This window comes from Oryzias latipes, chromosome 23, assembly GCF_002234675.1.
Source record: "Oryzias latipes chromosome 23, ASM223467v1".
In the NCBI taxonomy this organism is placed as follows: domain Eukaryota; kingdom Metazoa; phylum Chordata; class Actinopteri; order Beloniformes; family Adrianichthyidae; genus Oryzias; species Oryzias latipes.
The window spans coordinates 23192217-23210651 of NC_019881.2; the positions used below are offsets into that span (position 1 = coordinate 23192217).

An 18435-nucleotide genomic window follows, 5' to 3' on the forward strand; every position below is an offset into this window, starting at 1 on the left:
TAATGCGATCGGATTGGCTCCTCTCCCAACTTCCTCCCTTCATTTCCGGCCCCGCCCCCACAGGATTCCGCGGTAAAATTAAGCGTCGAAACAAGGCCCGAAGCGCAGTTTAAGGTACAAAACAACATGTTTTTAAAACCATTTAGAGCTTTTAAAAAACACATTACGTTTGGTATGACATTCATAATACGTCACGTGTTTTTTATATATGTTTTTCCCCGTCTTTTTAGTTGAAGTCGTTTAAAACTAGACGCCATATTGTTGTTTGTGATGTAATAAAACTGTGAATTAAAAGCGATTTTTTTCAACGTTAGGCAGACATTTTTTATAAGTTAAAATTTTTTAAAAATGTTAATCTTGATGAAAACAAGTTTCCTGACGCAGATGAAAGAATGCTAACGTGATGCTTAGCTAACATGTAGTTTTCCTTTCCACAGTGAGGTATTGTACTAGCTATGCCATGATAGCAGAGATATAAATATTTCACATAATGAGACGTACTCCTCTCCTACTGAGAGAGAGCCTCAGGGAAAGCGAGAGGGAGAGAGAGAGAGAGAGACGTGTGTGTGTGTGTGTGCGTGCGTGCGTGCGTGCGCGCGCATGCGTGTGGAGCTGTCAGTGCATGTGTGAGTTCAGGATAGTTATGGCTTTGGGGAAAAAACTGTTCTTAAGGCGGTTTGTCATTGATCTGATGCACCTGTAGCGACTCCCCGAGTGTTGGACATATTTTACTTTAACAACAGGAGTTATGAATCTTCACACAAACCAGAGGTCTGTCTGAATAAACCCCTTTTGGAATCGAGGCCAAACTTTATTCATTTTAATTGATTTTGAAAATATTTTGTGTTGGACCGGACGGAAAAGGAAAGAAGGGAAGAAGAAAGAGGGATGTTAGAGAGAGGGGGGATAGGAGGGTCATCATGGGGGGGGGGGGTGATCATGGGGGGGGGGGGGGGACCATGAAGCAGCATAAAGCAACAAGCTACTGGATGTTTATCATTACAGTGAGGTTCAGATGTAATATTGGTCTAGAAGGGGCTCAGGTGAGTCTTAATGTTCCTCTAAAATGGATGGAGGAGTGTAGAAGGAAGGAGGGGGAGTGTCCAAATAATATATCTTTGTATATCAGATCAATTTTGTAATACATTTTACATTGAACTAAACAGGTAAAGTCTGTTTGTGGTCATTTCCAGAACAGATGTGTGATTGTTTCAGTCAGTGTCTCATTTACAAAAGGAGCCGTTTCTATTAATGTCTATGTGTTGTGAGGATTTGGCTGCAGCATCTGTGAAGAAGTTTAAAGCAAACATCACAAAGGTTTATTTGAAGTAAAATATTTGGAGGACAAAGTCCAAACTTTGTTCCCTTCCACATCTGGGGCAGATGTTCTCCAGTAGTGGGTCACATATGGAGCTAAATGGACCAGCTCATGGTAGAACGGGGGACTAACGGGACGTCACGTGTTTCATGTATGAGGCGAGTTAATTTACTGACAGAAGGACCGTTTTGACCCGTTCTGAGTCCGTCAGAACAGGAAGAACTGCTTGAAGGACAGCATCCTAACCAGAGGATGGTGACGTTCATTGTGTAGTTCAGGTGCTCAAATGTTCCCACGGAGGTTCAAGTATTTTTGAACTCTGTGTTACAAGAATGTTCCTGTAAATCCTGACAAAACCTACAGCATCACATGATCTCTTTGAAAAGATGTTTATATTGAATAAAAATGTTCCCTTTATGACTAAACACAATAGATGTAAATATGAGAGTCATTTATTAGTCTGAATATTCCTACAGTAAAGCAAAAACAGGATCTTCTGCTGGAACACACCTGACTTTAGAAGACTTTTTCCAGGTCAAGCCTCTTCATGTTAAAGGAGACATTTGGTCCAGTTTCTTATTGACAAGAGCCACAAAGTCCTGCCTTTTACGATAATTCAATCAAAACATCTTTATATATAACATTTGTAATTTTGTTTAAATTGAAGAACAGTCCCTTTCAAAATAAAATACACCCAGTGTCAAAAAGATCCTCCTGCTACAACATTTACTTCAGATGAAGTGCATGACAGTCAAGTCAAAGGTATTTTATATTATGTCATTACGACATATATATACATACATGAAAATGCAATTTAACAAATAAGGACTCGGTTGTGCATCAGAAGACTAGAATAAATGCTTTGATTCTAACAATAAATAGCTCTTACACTAAATTTACCATCTTTATGCTCTGTTATCTCACAGACAAACTAAAACTAAACCCCTCCTGTTTTTAAACTCTCAGCAGTTTTCATGAAATCCACCTTCATACAAATAAACTTTTCCACACTTTTTTAAACTTCATTTTCTAACAGTTCCTGAAAAAGTGGAATAATCATTCGGCTGTTGTTCACCACTCTAACTCTCTCTTCTTGTTCTGCACATGCTCAGTCCAGCCATGCCCTCCAACGTGGAGATCAAAGCCAAAGTGAGCGACCCCGCCCCGTTTGCCCGGAGGGCTGCCGAGCTCAGCCAATCAGAGGGCAGCATCATCAGGCAGCACGACACTTTCTTCAACTGCAGCCGTGGACGTCTGAAGCTGCGAGACTTCATGGTACCAGCAGAGCAGACGCGTGTCTCTGATCGTACATGAGGAAAAGGTTTCGGGAAGTGTGGAGGCGTCAGGGACAGATGCAGCGTTCTGGAGAGTAGCTGACTCTGAAACACCTGCCAGGATCTAGAAAAACATCCTTTTAACGTCGGAGCTGAACGAACTTTTTCTTTGGGCAGGACGGGTCGGGTCAGCTGATCTTCTACCAACGTCCAGACACCGACGGACCAAAGCTGTCCCGGTACTCCATCAGTCCAACCAGCGACCCTCTGGGCCTCCAGGTGAAGCAGCAGCCGTGACGGCCGGGATGTTTTCCAGTGATGAAGGTGGCCATGATGGCGTGTGTCTGCAGGCTGTTCTGTCAGACGCTCTCGGGGTCAAAGGGGAAGTTCGCAAGGAGCGGCGGCTGTTTCTGATTGGTCAGACCAGAGTTCACCTGGACGCAGTGGAGGGACTGGGACACTACATGGAGCTGGAGGTACACACACGTACACACACACACGCTGTTTGCTTTATTTGAGTCAAGGGTTTTTGATTAGAAGAAAGTGGAACTCTGATCAGAAAAGTCTTAATATTTTCCCTCAAACGTTCTGACAAATATTTGAGGGACTTCCGTCTGGGGGAGTCATCATCTTCATCGTTTCTCAACAACAACAGCAGACTCGGTTTTTAAACGTAAACACTTCCTGTGGGAACGCCACAGCTCCACGTCTCTCCACCGTAACCGTAGCCGCCAGAGCGCGAGTGCCGGTCTGTGAGCTCGGCGCCGCAGGTCAGACCGGCGTGGATCCGGGGCGAGGAGGTGGACGCAGAGCTGACTCTGATCTGTGTTCAGGTGGTGATGAGACCCGAGCAGAGCGTGGAGGAAGGACAGCAGGTGAGTCTGTCTGTGGTGAAAACACCTGAAGCCCTACCTGTACCCGACCAGATGATTCATCTTAGACCCGTTCAGATGGTTCAGAGTCTACCATAGATCTGAAAGAAGCTGCTGCAACCATCAGCGTCTGCTCGTTTTCATTTAGCATGCAGTTCTCCAGCTCATGTCACGCTGCGTCTTTTGCTCTTCAGGTAGCTGAAGGTCTGATGCAGCAGCTCGGCGTCCCTCAGGAGAGCCTGGTGACCGGAGCGTACGTGGACCTGATTCTGGACGGACGCCAGCAGACGTAGAGCTTCAGCACGGCCGCCGGTTCCCTCCTCTTCCTTTGGGCTCCGTCAGTCAGAGCAGAGGCGCTTGTGCGTCTGTTGTGGTTTTACGTCACACTGACCCAGTGGTTTCCATGAAATGTGACAAAGCTTTTCTAATAAAGTGACGGAACAGTTTGTTTCTGTGTTTGTTTCTACCATCTCAGTGACGTTTGTTTCTACGGAGCCCGTGACACGACCGACACGGGTAAAGAAAAGCATTCATGCATTCCTTCGAAATAATTCACGACATGCATCGTTCATAAACACGGATGGCTTCCTGCATCCCTGTGTTATATCCTGATATTTGTTTCTGAAGAAAGAGGACAAATATCAGACAAAGCAAGGACCCCCGGCGTCCAGCAGGGGGGGCTGTCAACCAACAAATCAGGTGGAGCTGATTAGAAATTCAAATATTCTAAATGAAACAAGAAATGATCATTTGAGTTTGATAAAAAAAATACTTGCTGTACATGTATTTACTTTTTTTTAAATTTTCTTTAAGTTTTTCTTCACATCTGAACAATAGATTTACTATTTTCAAATCTCCTGAGGTCACATTCTTTGTTGACATTTTTTCATTGACGTTTTTATTTTGGAAGGTTGGCCTCTTAAACACAGCTCTGAAAACACTTTATTATTGTTTTTTTTTGTAAAATTATAAACAAATCTCTATGTTTAACCCTTGTGCTATCCTAGGCACTTTAACGTTGGGAGTTGGGTCATCTAGACCCGCTAGACAGTGCTCTGAACCTTTTTTCTTCAATGATTTGTGATCTTCACTGGTGTCCATGGATTACATGAAATCTTTCCACCTTTATCCACCTTTGTCATGGTAGGGAGAACACATCCATGTAAGGGGGGGTCATCTAAGATAGCACAAGGGTTAATAAAGTTGTCTGAAGTATTTTGTACAAATCGTATCCTGCACAAAACGTTTATTTGTACTTTAATGATGGTAATGTTTTCCCGCACACGGCCTTCTGAAGCTTGTTTTTCCTAAACTCACGTCTGTCTGTGCTTACATTGACAAAACACATGCAGGTAATCAGCAGTGTGTGTGTGTGGGTGTGTGTTTGTGTGTGAAGCTGTAGTTTTCTTGTCTCACCAGAAAAGATTCCTTCAAAATAAAATGTTCACATCAATTCAAAATCGGTGACTTAAATGTGTTTTTATGATCCCTAAAGTCAATTCTGCTGTGATGAAGCTTCTCCTCCACGTCTCTTTAAGGCCCCGCCTTCTGAAAGAAATGCTGAGCTCTGATTGGTCAGGATCGAGCTGCTGGTTGTGTCAAGGAAGCCGCCAGGCTTTATGGCACTGAGTGATGCTGGAGCCGAACCTGGATGGGAGTGAAGCCCACTTGTGCTGTTTGGTCCCTGAAGCTCCTGATCTTCTGCCAGCTGGACTGTTGACCCCTGCTGGACCTCATCCACGCCCTCAAAGGCAGCAAGCTGTGGTGGGACCAGCATGTTTGGAGAAACCACAAAAGCACGAAGGCCTCTTAAGTGTCCTGATCCATCATCCAGCAGAAATATGCTGCAACATACGCTGGCGAGCCGCTCCAGAACCTCCTTATGAGGCCGCATGAGGAACGTTTCAGCTCCATCTGCTGCTCTCACTGTTGTCCCCTTCAGGGGGGAGAAGCAGATCTGGGCTTTGATGACAGATCTGTGGAGGTTTATCTGCTCGTGATCCTGCAGAGCGGTGTTTGATCGGGTTTTGACCGTTCCTCTCTCATGTCCTGATGAACGTGTTGGTTTTGTCTGCTTAACCAGAATCCTCTGCAGAAAGCGCCGACTTCCAGCAGCCTCCTCGTCCTGACGTCTGGTGCCACGCTCACACCGGAAGGCCACACGCGTTTGGTGTTCACACTGGACTGTAGCCACCCGTACTGGCGCATGGCAGAGTCTTGGCGGGAAACGTGTTGGCGGGGTAAATCTGGTGAGTCTCGCTCCAGGTTTTTTCTTTTTCTCAGCTCTATTCCCATACATAAAAGAATTCCAGACGGACACAAACCTTAATTATTCATGATCAATTTTCAAAACTGTTGTTACTTCTGCGTCTTGAAAAGGACGTCCCCCATACATCACTACCAAATCCCAGTCCCTGATTGGTCAAAGTTCAAGTCAAGGTCAAAGTCAGGTCAAAGTTGAGCCGGAAACGAGCATGTGTGTGCGTTTACACAGGCAGAATCGACATTCCTCCCCACCCCCCCCTTTTGCTCCAATGGTAGGGGCATTTGGGGCTGTAGTGGTGTCCACACATGTTTTTTAAGAAGGGGCCGCAGCGACTTAGTGCTGGGTATCCCTCTGCCGGTGGGGGGATCTCTGTGGCTCTGAAGCTCAGAAGTTTAAATTTAAATGTAAGTCATGACTGATGTTTTCCGTGTGCTGGCAGCCACACGCTAACGTATTGATGACATCATTGAGGAGTAGTAACGTTCGGTTTTAAAGACACTATTTTTTCCATCTTTCTGCGTTTGGAAGAATACATGTAGGGGTAGGGAAGTACTCAGATTCGGCCGTAGAGTTTCCATTGGAAGCGGTCACTGAAATGCGCGTTGCTGAGGATGATGGGAATGGAGCACGGGCAGGCCATGACTGCTGGTTCTAGTTTGCGCGGTTCTATCCGTGGTCCTCCGCAGACGTCAGCTGCTTCGCTGAGTCTGCAGGGAGCGGATGGTGTCGAAGCTTCAGGCGAACTTCTTCATCCTGGAGTTCATCTCCACCTGGATGAGCTGAGAACCAAACTGCTGTTGGATGATGGGAAACCTCTGTTCTACTCATGCTAACAGATTCCCTTTCCATCAGGCGGGCAGCGCCCCCTGCTGGGTTTATGCTGCAGTGTTTGAGTCTAATGCAGTCTGCAGTGGAACTTCCTCCGAGACGTGCAGAAAGTTCCTCCTCATTCAGGAGGGCGCAGCAGGAGGCGCGAAGCCTCCTCAGATCCGGGTGGAAGGTGCCGGTGCGGCGGCCAGCCGGAGTCACGTGAAGTGCGGCACGTGCGCTCGCGGAGAGGACCCTCGGAGTTGTTCGTCTTCTGTTACATAAAGCGCGCTCGCTGCTGCAGCTGATGAGGGATGCTGAATCCGTCTCTTTTTTCCAGATTGCATCGTTTCCATGGCGACGGGGCCGCTCCTCCACACCCACGCCGCTCGCCCCTCTCTCTCCGCGCTCAGGCTCACAGAGAGCGAGTGAGCCAGAAAAAAACGGGTAAAAAAGGAGAGAGAGGTGTGTTTTCTAACCCACGCATTGGAGTGGGAGACGGCGTGCACACTCCCGTGCACGCTAACACACACAGACACACATAGGGACATGCAGCGAGTGTGTGTCATGCTGGCAATGTGTGGGCTGAACCTACCAGCCCTCCACTCATCCTGCCTCTCTCCCTCTTCGTCTGTAGATCCTCCTCCTCTTCCTCTTATTTTTCCATCACCTCTTCCTCTCCTTTCCTGCTTCTCTCCATCAGTCCTTACCTTTCAGTTTGTCATCATGGAGAACCAGTTCCTGGTCTTCAGGGTGAGTCTCTGCAGCGCTGTGTGGGTCTGCGTGTGAGTGTGTGTGGGTGTCTTAGTTTGTGTGTGTTAGCATGTGAATCTATGTGTGTGTGTTAGTTTGTGTGTGTTAGCATGTGAATCCATGTGTGTGTGTCACTGCTGGTGTGTGTGTGTGTGTGTTAGTTTGTGTGCCTTAAAATGTGTCACTGTGTGTTTTTGTGTGTCGGTCTGTATGTGTGTTAGTCTGTGTTTGTGTGTTTGTTGACGTGTGTGGCTCAGAGTGTGCTGTTGTGTGTTTTAGTGTTGCGTTTGTTTGTGTCAGTGTGTGTATATTCCTGCTGGATTGTTAATGTGTGTGTCAGAGTATGTTTAAGTGTGTGTCAGTGTTGTGTTGATGTTCCTGCTGGAGTGTGTGTTGGCGTGCCGGTGGCTGAGCGTCAGCCTCCTTCATTCGCTCTTGAACTTGAAAATCTTCTGTCCTTTCATTCCATTCTTCATCTTCTCCTCTTCTTCTCCTCTTTTTCCAAAGCTGGTCTTTCTCTGGTTTCACCTCCAGCTGCCTCTCCGGCCTCCTTCCACAGCCTCTCACTGTTCCTTCAGCTTGTTTTTCCTTCTTGAGCTCCTTGAAACTGTAGTTTCTTCTCTTTGTCTTCTGTTTTATTCCCTCTTTTCATTTTCTGTTTCTTTCCTCTATTCACCACATTTTCCCGTGACTTTCTTCTTCCTCTCGTTTTGTCTCTTTGCTTTATTCCCGTCTTCATCTTTCTTTTCCTCGGATTCATTCATCTCCATCACTCTCCTCCTGTCGTTTCCATCCATCCATCCATCATTTCCTCACAAACCTCCTTCCCTTCTCTTTCTTTTCCTCTTACTTCCTCTTCCTGTTTCTTCTGGCATCTCTCCACCGTTGTGTGCGTGTGCGTCAGTGTGTGTGTGTGTTATGTAACCTCAGCAGTGTGTAGGCTGATTTCAGACCAACTACCTCAAGACTCAATCAACCCCCCACCCCAAAAAAAAAACAACCAATGCAACTCTTCAAAACGGAGAAGGAAGTGGACCCCCCCTTTTTTCCAGCTCTCTTTAACATCACTTGGTTGCCATGGTAACACTTGAAGTGTGATGCGGCGGCGGTGTGTGTCCAGAGGTTAAACTGCTGTGTCGGCAACAACGCCCGCATTTCTTTAGGTTGGAGGCCTTTAGCAGATTTCCAGAGTGGGGAGAAAAATGAAGAAGTTCACAAACGGTGGTTTTTAATCATCATGAGTCCTCAGCAACACGTTTCCATCAAATAATAACCGCGTGTTATAAAATACGACGCTCCATCACCCGTTTACCGGTTGAAAAGCGCGTAACTGAGGTGTCATCTGACGGAATAGTTGACTAAATCTGATTGCAAGAACTAAGAGTTGGTAATTCTATCAGCACCGGGTCTGTCAGCTCTTGGTTGAATTGCATCAACATGCTCAAAGGCACGTCGGTGCTGGTTTCTGCTTTCCCCTGTTTCCCTTGAAGAGTCAAAGCATCGGCTGGTTTTATAAACCGAATTAGTTTCAACCTCACGTATCGTTTGTGTGAGTTTGTTGTGGCTTTAACATAAACGTACATTTCTTACACATTTCTGCAAATAAATGTCAACGTTTGCACAAAAAAGGAGATTCAGGACTTTTGTTGGGTTACCTTCCTATGGAAGCAGAACTTTGGACGCCAGCGAAGGTCTAAATGTCTTCATGAAAGTTTCCTCTAAAAATGCAAATATCTTCACTTTATTTGAGTGTTTCACCTTAAAGCAGCTTTGGGTTGAGCAACCTCTATATGTGATTATTAAATAACAGTCACTGTTTACTGAAATCATGAATCAATGAAGATAATCAATCATTACTAGGCACTGGATCATACGGTAGCCGAGAGGTGCAAGACACGCTTACATTTAAGATACAGCAACAGCAAATCCCAGTACAAATGAACAAATGCTGAAACACAACAGCAAATCACGAAACACAACTGCAAATCATGAAACACAACAGCAAATACTGAAACACAACAGCAAATCATGAAACACAACAGCAAATCACGAAACACAACTGCAAATCACGAAACACAACAGCAAATCACGAAACACAACAGCAAATCACGAAACACAACAGCAAATCACGAAACACAACAGCAAATCATGAAACACAACAGCAAATACTGAAACACAACAGCAAATCATGAAACACAACAGCAAATCACGAAACACAACTGCAAATCACGAAACACAACAGCAAATCACGAAACACAACAGCAAATCATGAAACACAACAGCAAATCACGAAACACAACTGCAAATCACGAAACACAACAGCAAATCACGAAACACAACAGCAAATCATGAAACACAACAGCAAATCACGAAACACAACAGCAAATCACGAAACACAACACCAAATCACGAAACACAACAGCAAATCACGAAACACAACAGCAAATCACGAAACACAACAGCAAATCACGAAACACAACAGCAAATCACGAAACACAACAGCAAATCACGAAACACAACAGCAAATCATGAAACACAACAGCAAATCACGAAACACAACAGAAAATCACGAAACACAACAGCAAATCACGAAACACAACAGCAAATCATGAAACACAACAGCAAATCACGAAACACAACAGCAAATCACGAAACACAACAGCAAATCACGAAACACAACAGCAAATCATGAAACACAACAGCAGATACGGAAACACAACAGCAAATACTATGCTGACTAAGCTATAAGGGCAGGGATGCCAGTATAGCTTAGTCAGTTTGTTAGTTCATTTTAGTATTTTCCTATTGAACTCTTTGTATTCGTGATCCTTTTGATTTCATGTTTTACTTCGAAGCCCATCGAGACGACTGTTGTTGTGATTTTGGGCTATACAAATAAAATTGAATTGAATTGAATTGAACTGCAAATCATGAAACACAACAGCAAATCAGTATACACAACAGAAAATACTGAAACACAACTGCAAATCACGAAACACAACTGCAAATCATTAAACACAACAGCAAATACGGAAACACAACAGCAAATACTGAAACACAACTGCAAATCACGAAACACAACAGCAAATCACGAAACACAACAGCAAATCAGTATACACAACAGCAAATACTGAAACACAACTGCAAATCACGAAACACAACTGCAAATCATGAAACACAACAGCAAATCAGTATACACAACAGCAAATACTGAAACACAACTGCAAATCACGAAACACAACAGCAAAAACTGAAACACAACAGCAAATCATGAAACAAAATAGCAAATACTGAAACACAACAGTAAATCATGAAACCTATGGTGGCCGGGAGGTGCAAGACACATTTATATATAGGACACAACCAACAATAAATCCCAAACTAATAAATCACAAAGCACTAATAACAGTCTCGGAACAAATGAACAAATACTGAAACACAACAGCAAACCACGGAACAAATGACAGAATCCTGGAACACAAAAGCAATTTTGGGTGAAAACTAACAAATACCGAATTACAAAAACAATCTCGATACAAATGAACAAATCCAGAAACACAACATGGAAAGCGGAGAAACGCTGTCTAACTGAAACGGAACGTCCTGAATCCCGGAAGTGACGTAATATAAAACTAATTGTGTATTATTTTTTTACATTTCCTTATTACTGTCTTTTTTATGTCGACATTTTCAATACATGAGACAGTCCAAAAGCATTTCTTCAATTGTATTACTACAATAAAAATTACAACAATGTTTATCAAGGTAAAGTTTTTGCTTTTCCGGTATTAAGGGTATTCCCTCTCCGTTAAGACCACTCTAGCAAGAATGCTTCAGGACTGTTTCATGTATTTAAAATGTCCACATAAAGAAAACTGTAATTAATAACTTTTAAAAAATCATACACAATTAGTTTTATATAACGTCCATTTCTGTTAGAAGCCATGTCTCCGCTTTCATTGTTGTGTTTCTGGTTTTGGTCATTTCTAACAGGGTTATTTTTTTGTAATTCGGTATTTGTTTCAGGACTGTAATTTTCATGATTTGCTGTTGTGTTTCAGTATTTGCTGTTGTGTTTCGTGATTTGCTGTTGTGTTTCATGATTTGCTGTTGTGTTTCATGATTTGATGTTGTGTTTCATGATTTGCTGTTGGGTTTCAGTATTTGCTGTTGTGTTTCGTGATTTGCTGTTGTGTTTCAGTATTTGCTGTTGTGTTTCCGTATTTGCTGTTGTGTTTCAGTATTTGCTGTTGGGTTTCAGTATTTGCTGTTGTGTTTCGTGATTTGCTGTTGTGTTTCCGTATTTGCTGTTGTGTTTCATGATTTGCTGTTGTGTTTCCGTATTTGCTGTTGTGTTTCAGTATTTGCTGTTGGGTTTCAGTATTTGCTGTTGTGTTTCGTGATTTGCTGTTGTGTTTCCGTATTTGCTGTTGTGTTTCATGATTTGCTGTTGTGTTTCAGTATTTGCTGTTGTGTTTCGTGATTTGCTGTTGTGTTTCAGTATTTGCTGTTGTGTTTCGTGATTTGCTGTTGTGTTTCGTGATTTGCAGTTGTGTTTCATGATTTGCTGTTGTGTTTCGTGATTTGCAGTTGTGTTTCATGATTTGCTGTTGTGTTTCCGTATTTGCTGTTGTGTTTCAGTATTTGCTGTTGTGTTTCGTGATTTGCTGTTGTGTTTCGTGATTTGCTGTTGTGTTTCATGATTTGCTGTTGTGTTTCGTGATTTGCAGTTGTGTTTCATGATTTGCTGTTGTGTTTCCGTATTTGCTGTTGTGTTTCAGTATTTGCTGTTGTGTTTCGTGATTTGCTGTTGTGTTTCGTGATTTGCTGTTGTGTTTCGTGATTTGCTGTTGTGTTTCATGATTTGCTGTTGTGTTTCCGTATTTGCTGTTGTGTTTCATGATTTGCTGTTGTGTTTCCGTATTTGCTGTTGTGTTTCGTGATTTGCTGTTGTGTTTCAGTATTTGCTGTTGTGTTTGCATATTTGCTGTTGTGTTTCAGTATTTGCTGTTGTGTTTCAGTATTTGCTGTTGTGTTTCAGTATTTACTGTTGTGTGTTGTGATTTGTTCATTTGTACTGGGATTTGCTGTTGCTGTATCTTAAATGTAAGCGTGTCTTGCACATCTCGGCCACCATAGGATCAGCTGTCATGAAAAGAATCTATCGGATCAGAACCGGATTACAAAAACTAAAACTCTAAAATGAATGAACTCAGTTAGTGTTGGATGATACATGATCACTTTTTCCCGCTTCTTTTCAACAAATCCAGCTCTGCTCGACTTTAGTTAATTATCACTGTGTTTCATTTAGCAAATGTGATTTAAGTGTCTTTGTTTTTGTTCGACATCTGTAAACAACCAGAATTTAAGATGCACCGCTGTTTGAATATAAAAACTATCAAGTATTTTTTGCCTTATAGCACAGAAAACATTGTACATTTTGTGGGGAAAAACGTCTTTTTTAGCATTTTTAATTGGGCGTAAAAACAAACTTCTGGTTTCACAGCGACCTGTATGTTGAAGCGACCGGTGGGGAAAGTGAATCGTTGCATCTCTACTGCATACGTGTGCATGTTTACGTTAAAAGGGTCAAACACGTGTTGTGTTACATCCCACCAGGCTTAGTAAAAGGTTTTTCGTCACTGGTATTTGCTTAATATCACATCTGTTTTGTAAAACATTAATCACGTAACAAATCGAAACAAAACCCACAACTCGAGGTTTGAACTGAATCATGGGAAAAGTGCATCCCTAGTATTTAGCATGGACCGTGTTCATGCCAGTCGAAGGGTTCAAATCCCACGTCACATGTGCACTTGTGTAACGGCCGACCTTCAGTCTGGCCTCATTCCAGTCTGCTCTGTCAGCAGCTGGGAATGAACGTTTCTGCTAAATGTTAGCATGTGAAGCAGATCTTTGAATATTTAACGGCCGATTCCTGAATCGGAATCGGTTCGATTCAGGATTTTGGCGGGAACATTCAGCTGTTAGGCGAGAAGTGGGTCGTCTGAAGATGAGGACAGTGTGTTTCAAAAACCAGAAGAAGCAGAGTTCAGGTCTAAAAATAGAGCTTCGCATCAGCAAACCGTGCTTTACATATTTATCATTTTCAGTCTGTGACTGACCAGTTGGGTGCAATTACAGAGAGAACAGCGAGAAGCTTCTCCGGGGGCTTCCTAGAAGTTGGTTCATCGTGACAGCCACAGAAGATAAATGGCTGCGTTCTGCACATGTGCACAGAACGTTTGCCCCAAATACGTTAGCGGTTAGCGGACGTGTTGGCGTTTTGATGGATGGCTAACACGTTTACCGGGTCACATCACGAATGTGGAGTTTGTGAGGATATGTTCAGGATGAGGGTCTTTAATCCTGTTTACACCACGGTCCGGGTGAAATCTCGATTCTGATTGGCTGCTGGGTGTGAATTAAAAAGTGATAATGCACGCCTAAACAAGTAGTTCCGGTCACATAGCTTAAATGTTCTGTATCACTGCGCTGGCTTCATCATCTGGACAAAAACAAGCAGTTAGAGATGCTTTATAACCCATCGTGGCGTTCAGCATAGATATCGCTCTCCCCTGCACTCGAGCTTCGCGTCGGCCAAACCGGCGTTACCGTGACAACGCGCCGCACCACGTAACAAATGAGTCTGCTTCTTGTGAAAAAAGTGATCCAAACCAAAAAAATAACTAGAATAAAGTACTAAAAACTGGTTGAATATTTACTTTTTTGTAAGTGACCATGGTATAAGCGGGTAAATGGCCTTTGAAGTCTGCATTATCAGAAATGAACACACTTCTGAGGTGTGTTCATTTCTGATGATGCACACTTCGTCTGAGCTCGAAGAAGAGCAAGTCATACAGACTTTCAGCTGATGGTTTTCTTTGGTATTTTTATCTTTTGAAAGTTAACTCTGATTATTACCAACGGGAAAAATGACGACCCGAAAGAAATAATTAGTAGTAAGAACTTTAATGTCTTTACCATTACAGTACATCTGTAGGCGTTAAGATTATCGGAAATTATGACGGTAAGAAAGATTATTCCATGTAATTGGTAAAGCTAGAAACAAAAAAGACATTATTAGCACAGAGAGTTAAAATCCCATTAGTTGTCTGTTGTGTGAAATTTGTTCTCTGCATTTGACCCCTCCCCTGGGGGAGTGGTTAGCTGCAGACACATTCGGTGGTTTGGCCCCCTAATCCAGCCCCTTCATGCTGTCAAGCAGGGAGGCACATTTTTAGAGTGTTTTGTGTTACTCACAACTTTCCAGTGTCAGAGTGGACGCTCTACCATAAGGCCACTGAGTTGGCAAAATGGAATTACTACCCATATAAGTGGAGCAGAAAATATAGTTTGATGGACTCAAAGCATCAGGTGTAACCTTGAAACGTCTTTAAACACTCCAAAATTCCCATGATCAACGTAAACGGTTGAAGAGTCACGGTAGTCAAAAGAACGAGTCTTCAGGACGACCCTCCTCTGAAAGTCTGATTCTGCTGGACGGGTTTTCCTCTACTAGGAACGCTACGGGGTTTAACCCTTAAGATTCCTTATTTCTGCTGTGGACGGAGGGCTTTCGTACTCTTCTATGGATCAGTGTCCACGCTGGCCTGTGGGGAGCTGGAGAACTGAACAGATGTGCATCAGCATAGTTTGAAGGAAGCGTCCGTACACGCTTGTGGTTGGCACTCTATTGGATTGAAGTTATCTTACATTGTGAGAAACGTTTCCTTTCATTGTTTCCTCTGATATTTATGAAAGTGAAACTATGAGAGCTTCATTTTTATCTCTAAAGTTTGTATTGTAAAGCTCGGTGGTGAGAACACCAGGAACCCAGGTTCGATTCTCGCTGGGGTCTTCGTGTGGTCACTTGGATTAAAGCGTCTGTATTTAAAAATAATTTCTGTACAAAAACACGAACGCTTTTTTGATGTTCACTTTGTAAATTGCAATAACAAAGAGCTTAGGTAGGAACTCCGGGGTTGAATAGTTTGGCAGAGAAGACATTTCCCAGAAAGGCTTCAATCGGGTTTATCCTAAAATAATACATTCCTGTGCATTATCAGGACTTTACTCATTTTATGAGAGTATTTCTGCTTAAAGAAACCAAGCTCCATTTGTACATTATAATGTATGTGGAATTCAAACTATAGTCCAACAAATAAACTGACCAATACAAAAAATCACATCCTAAGATTTGGGGGTTCCACACAGAAACGGGAGACGTCTGTACTTAATGTATTTATCCTAAAATTGGATCATTTTTTATAGTCATACAGGCTCAGTGAAGCTGAGAGAAGGGATTTGTGGAGACCAGAACATCTGCTGTACTCCTTGTTCTTCCTGAGGCCTTTGATGATGCAGAGTAAATCTGCGGCTGAGTCCCTCCAGACGACAATAAAACAGCAATTTTCGTCTAGAATCCGATTGAAGCTAAACAGCTTTTACTTTACAGTCGCTGGTAAACGACTGAGATCCTGAAACGCCTAATGATCCGTGATTTAGTGTGAATCAGAGGAGGACGGATCTGAGCAGATTCTGTGCACTGAGGTCTCCCAGCAGTGTGAGAAACTTGACGAGATAAAGTGTTTGTCAGAGGGAGAGAGTACAGTGAGGATTTTTAGCTTCTGCCATTGGTTGCCATGGTGATGGCTAGGGGAGCGACATTTCCAAGACAGCACTCTCACATCCTGTTCGCACTCAACAATGACATGTATCTTTGATGATTCGACTACAAGTGTTCAGGCTTGTTTCAGCTGTGAAAAAATCCAAAGCATACAGGAGTCCTGCCAGGGTGGGATGGTTTATATTCAGTGATACATGAGAAGAGGAGAACTGTTTAAGGCGTCTGAGACCAGTCCGGTTCTGCAAGGAAATGAATCTTTTCACTCTGTATCATTTTTAAAACAAAGCTTTCTTTCTTGGTAAACTTCTTGCCAGACTTTTGTCTGTTTAGACCGTTAGAAGTGATAGTTTTCTATTGTTTTTTTCAATATGCCGAAGATTATTTTCAGGCTGTCCTAGCCAAGTGTTCAACCCTAACAAGAGACTTTAAAATTTGACTTGGTCCTGCAGCCATGGACCCAGACAACCCAAAGACCCACATCTGTATGGGGGCATTTGACTGACAACGGGTCGGTCTCTCTGAAACGGCATCTTCCTGGGAAATTAATTTAAAAAAATCAAAACCAAATAAACTGCAAAAATGAGACGTGTATTGTTACTTCACTGACAACCACAGGTTTGGTTTTGAAATGTTTCTCTATTTCTGTTTCTCTTGTGATGGATTTAAAGCAAAAGCCTTTTCTATCTATGGTAACACGGTAGAAACAGAAAACTATGGTTGACAGAAGTTCTTCAGGGTAACAGAACCCTACGGCTCTGTTTGATCTCCAGGGTGTTGAACCGCTGTCTGCCGTTCCTGTCGTTCAGAGCTGAGCGTTTGCTTCCAGCTTTAAATAATGCTGCTGCCAGTGCGTCATAGCACCAACACCAAAGGGCCGTTTAGACATATCTCACAGATAAAAAGTTCCTTTAATGCATGTGGGCTGCATAATATATGAATTACATAACCTAACATTACCGCACTAATCACGCTGTGTGTTCTTCTACCCCTGTGTTTGTGCTGGTTGGGTTTTGTGCATTATGGGAACAGCAGTTCGGGTCAAATCAGATTTTAGTCACTTAGGAGTGTGTTGTGAACAGGGACGTGAACACAGATGCACGAACGGACACTTGTTTACTGTTGGATGATGAAGGGGCCTGATAACTTACTGTTCAAAACATTTATGGTAAATAACGGATGTTAGCAGTTTTTTCATGTAAAAAACCTTTCTAGAATGTTTTTTATCAAGCAACGAATTTTAAATATCCAGTTTTACAGAGATAAATGCAACACGCCTAACAGCTCTAGTGTTCTCGTTTACCAGTCTTTGTGGGGACTCTGCTTCTCTCTTTGGCTGTCGGATGTTTTAACCGAAGGATTAAGTCTTACTCCAATCACAATGTGCACGTTTAACCGTGTATGTTTTTGTGTACGTGAGCGAGTTATCAGTACCTTCCAGCTTTTCTGATTTTTCCTGCCAAACATCCGTTTCCTTGGTAACTGAGACAGGATACAGGAAGTGTGAGTCACAGGAAGTACCCCTAGTCATTATCAAGTCCTTCTTCTTAAGTTCTTGTCTTCAATAGTGTGTGGTGATTGCTGTGTCGCACACTGACCTTCCAGTTAGCATGCTATTGGTAGCTAGCAGACCGTCAGCTGCATGTCAGGACGCCACCGTAAGCTAATAAGAACTAGAAGATCATCTTGAAGACAACTTTTTGCATTTTTACTAGTAAACTTACTTTGTTACTTAATTAAACGTAACTTTCTGAGAGTAGAAGATTGATTGAAACCCTCAACGTTGATCAGCACCTTTAGCCTTCATTTACCAGAAAGGAGGCAGTTTGAGTCCTGATATAAATCTCCCCAAATAACCCACCAGCAACTTCCAGCACCAAATATTTGGTTTCCACTTTCATTTTTAAAGCTTTAAGATTGATAGCAGGCGACAAAGCGGCCTGTCAACCTTCCAGCTGTGATGTTTGACCTGATCCAGCCGCTGAATTCATCAGAGTGACTTATGATATATATTTTTTTCTTCCCCTCCTGCCCTCCTCCACATCCCGGTCCCCTTCACCTCCCACCCACCTCCTTCCTATCTTCCTCCTGCTTTTCCTCCCTCTCCACAGGATGGGCAGGGCAGCTTCCACCATCTGAAACTCTGAGACCTCTCCATCCCCTGCCGGATCGCCACACATCCACCTCCGTTTTCACTCTTCTCGCTTGAAGTCTACTGTTGCCGTTCCAAAAAGGAGAGCTACAGCGTCCCTCAAAAACCTTATGGTCCAAAAGGGGGCACTCATCCCACCCGTCGACTCGTCCCACGTTGGCGCTTTGACTTTGATTCAAGCAGAAACCCGTTTGTTTACACGGGAGCAGAGACAAGCAGAGCCGGACAGCACTGGACTCAGAGGAACGCTCCACACACGGCCCAGAGGAGAACCATCAGACCAGTAAAGGCCAGTGGAAAAGTTTGATGGGACTGCTGACAATAGGTGAGTCTCTTTTCACTGCTGTGGATTCGCTATCATGACTAT

The 18435-nt window shown here is 43.2% G+C and overlaps 1 protein-coding gene across 5 annotated transcripts in view; it reads left to right on the forward strand.

Moving 5' to 3' along the window:
* The first annotated feature begins 2510 nt into the window (after positions 1-2510).
* Positions 2511-18435, forward strand: part of LOC101172375 (SH3 and multiple ankyrin repeat domains protein 3-like) — a 41583-nt gene continuing 25658 nt past the window's right edge. For all 5 annotated transcript variants that reach the window (XM_023952328.1, XM_023952329.1, XM_023952334.1 and 2 more), the window contains exons 1-5: positions 2511-2593; positions 2770-2871; positions 2943-3467; positions 3659-5713; positions 18028-18393. The gene's annotated coding sequence lies outside the window, so the exon portion shown is untranslated. The remainder of the gene's footprint in view (positions 2594-2769; positions 2872-2942; positions 3468-3658; positions 5714-18027; positions 18394-18435) is intronic.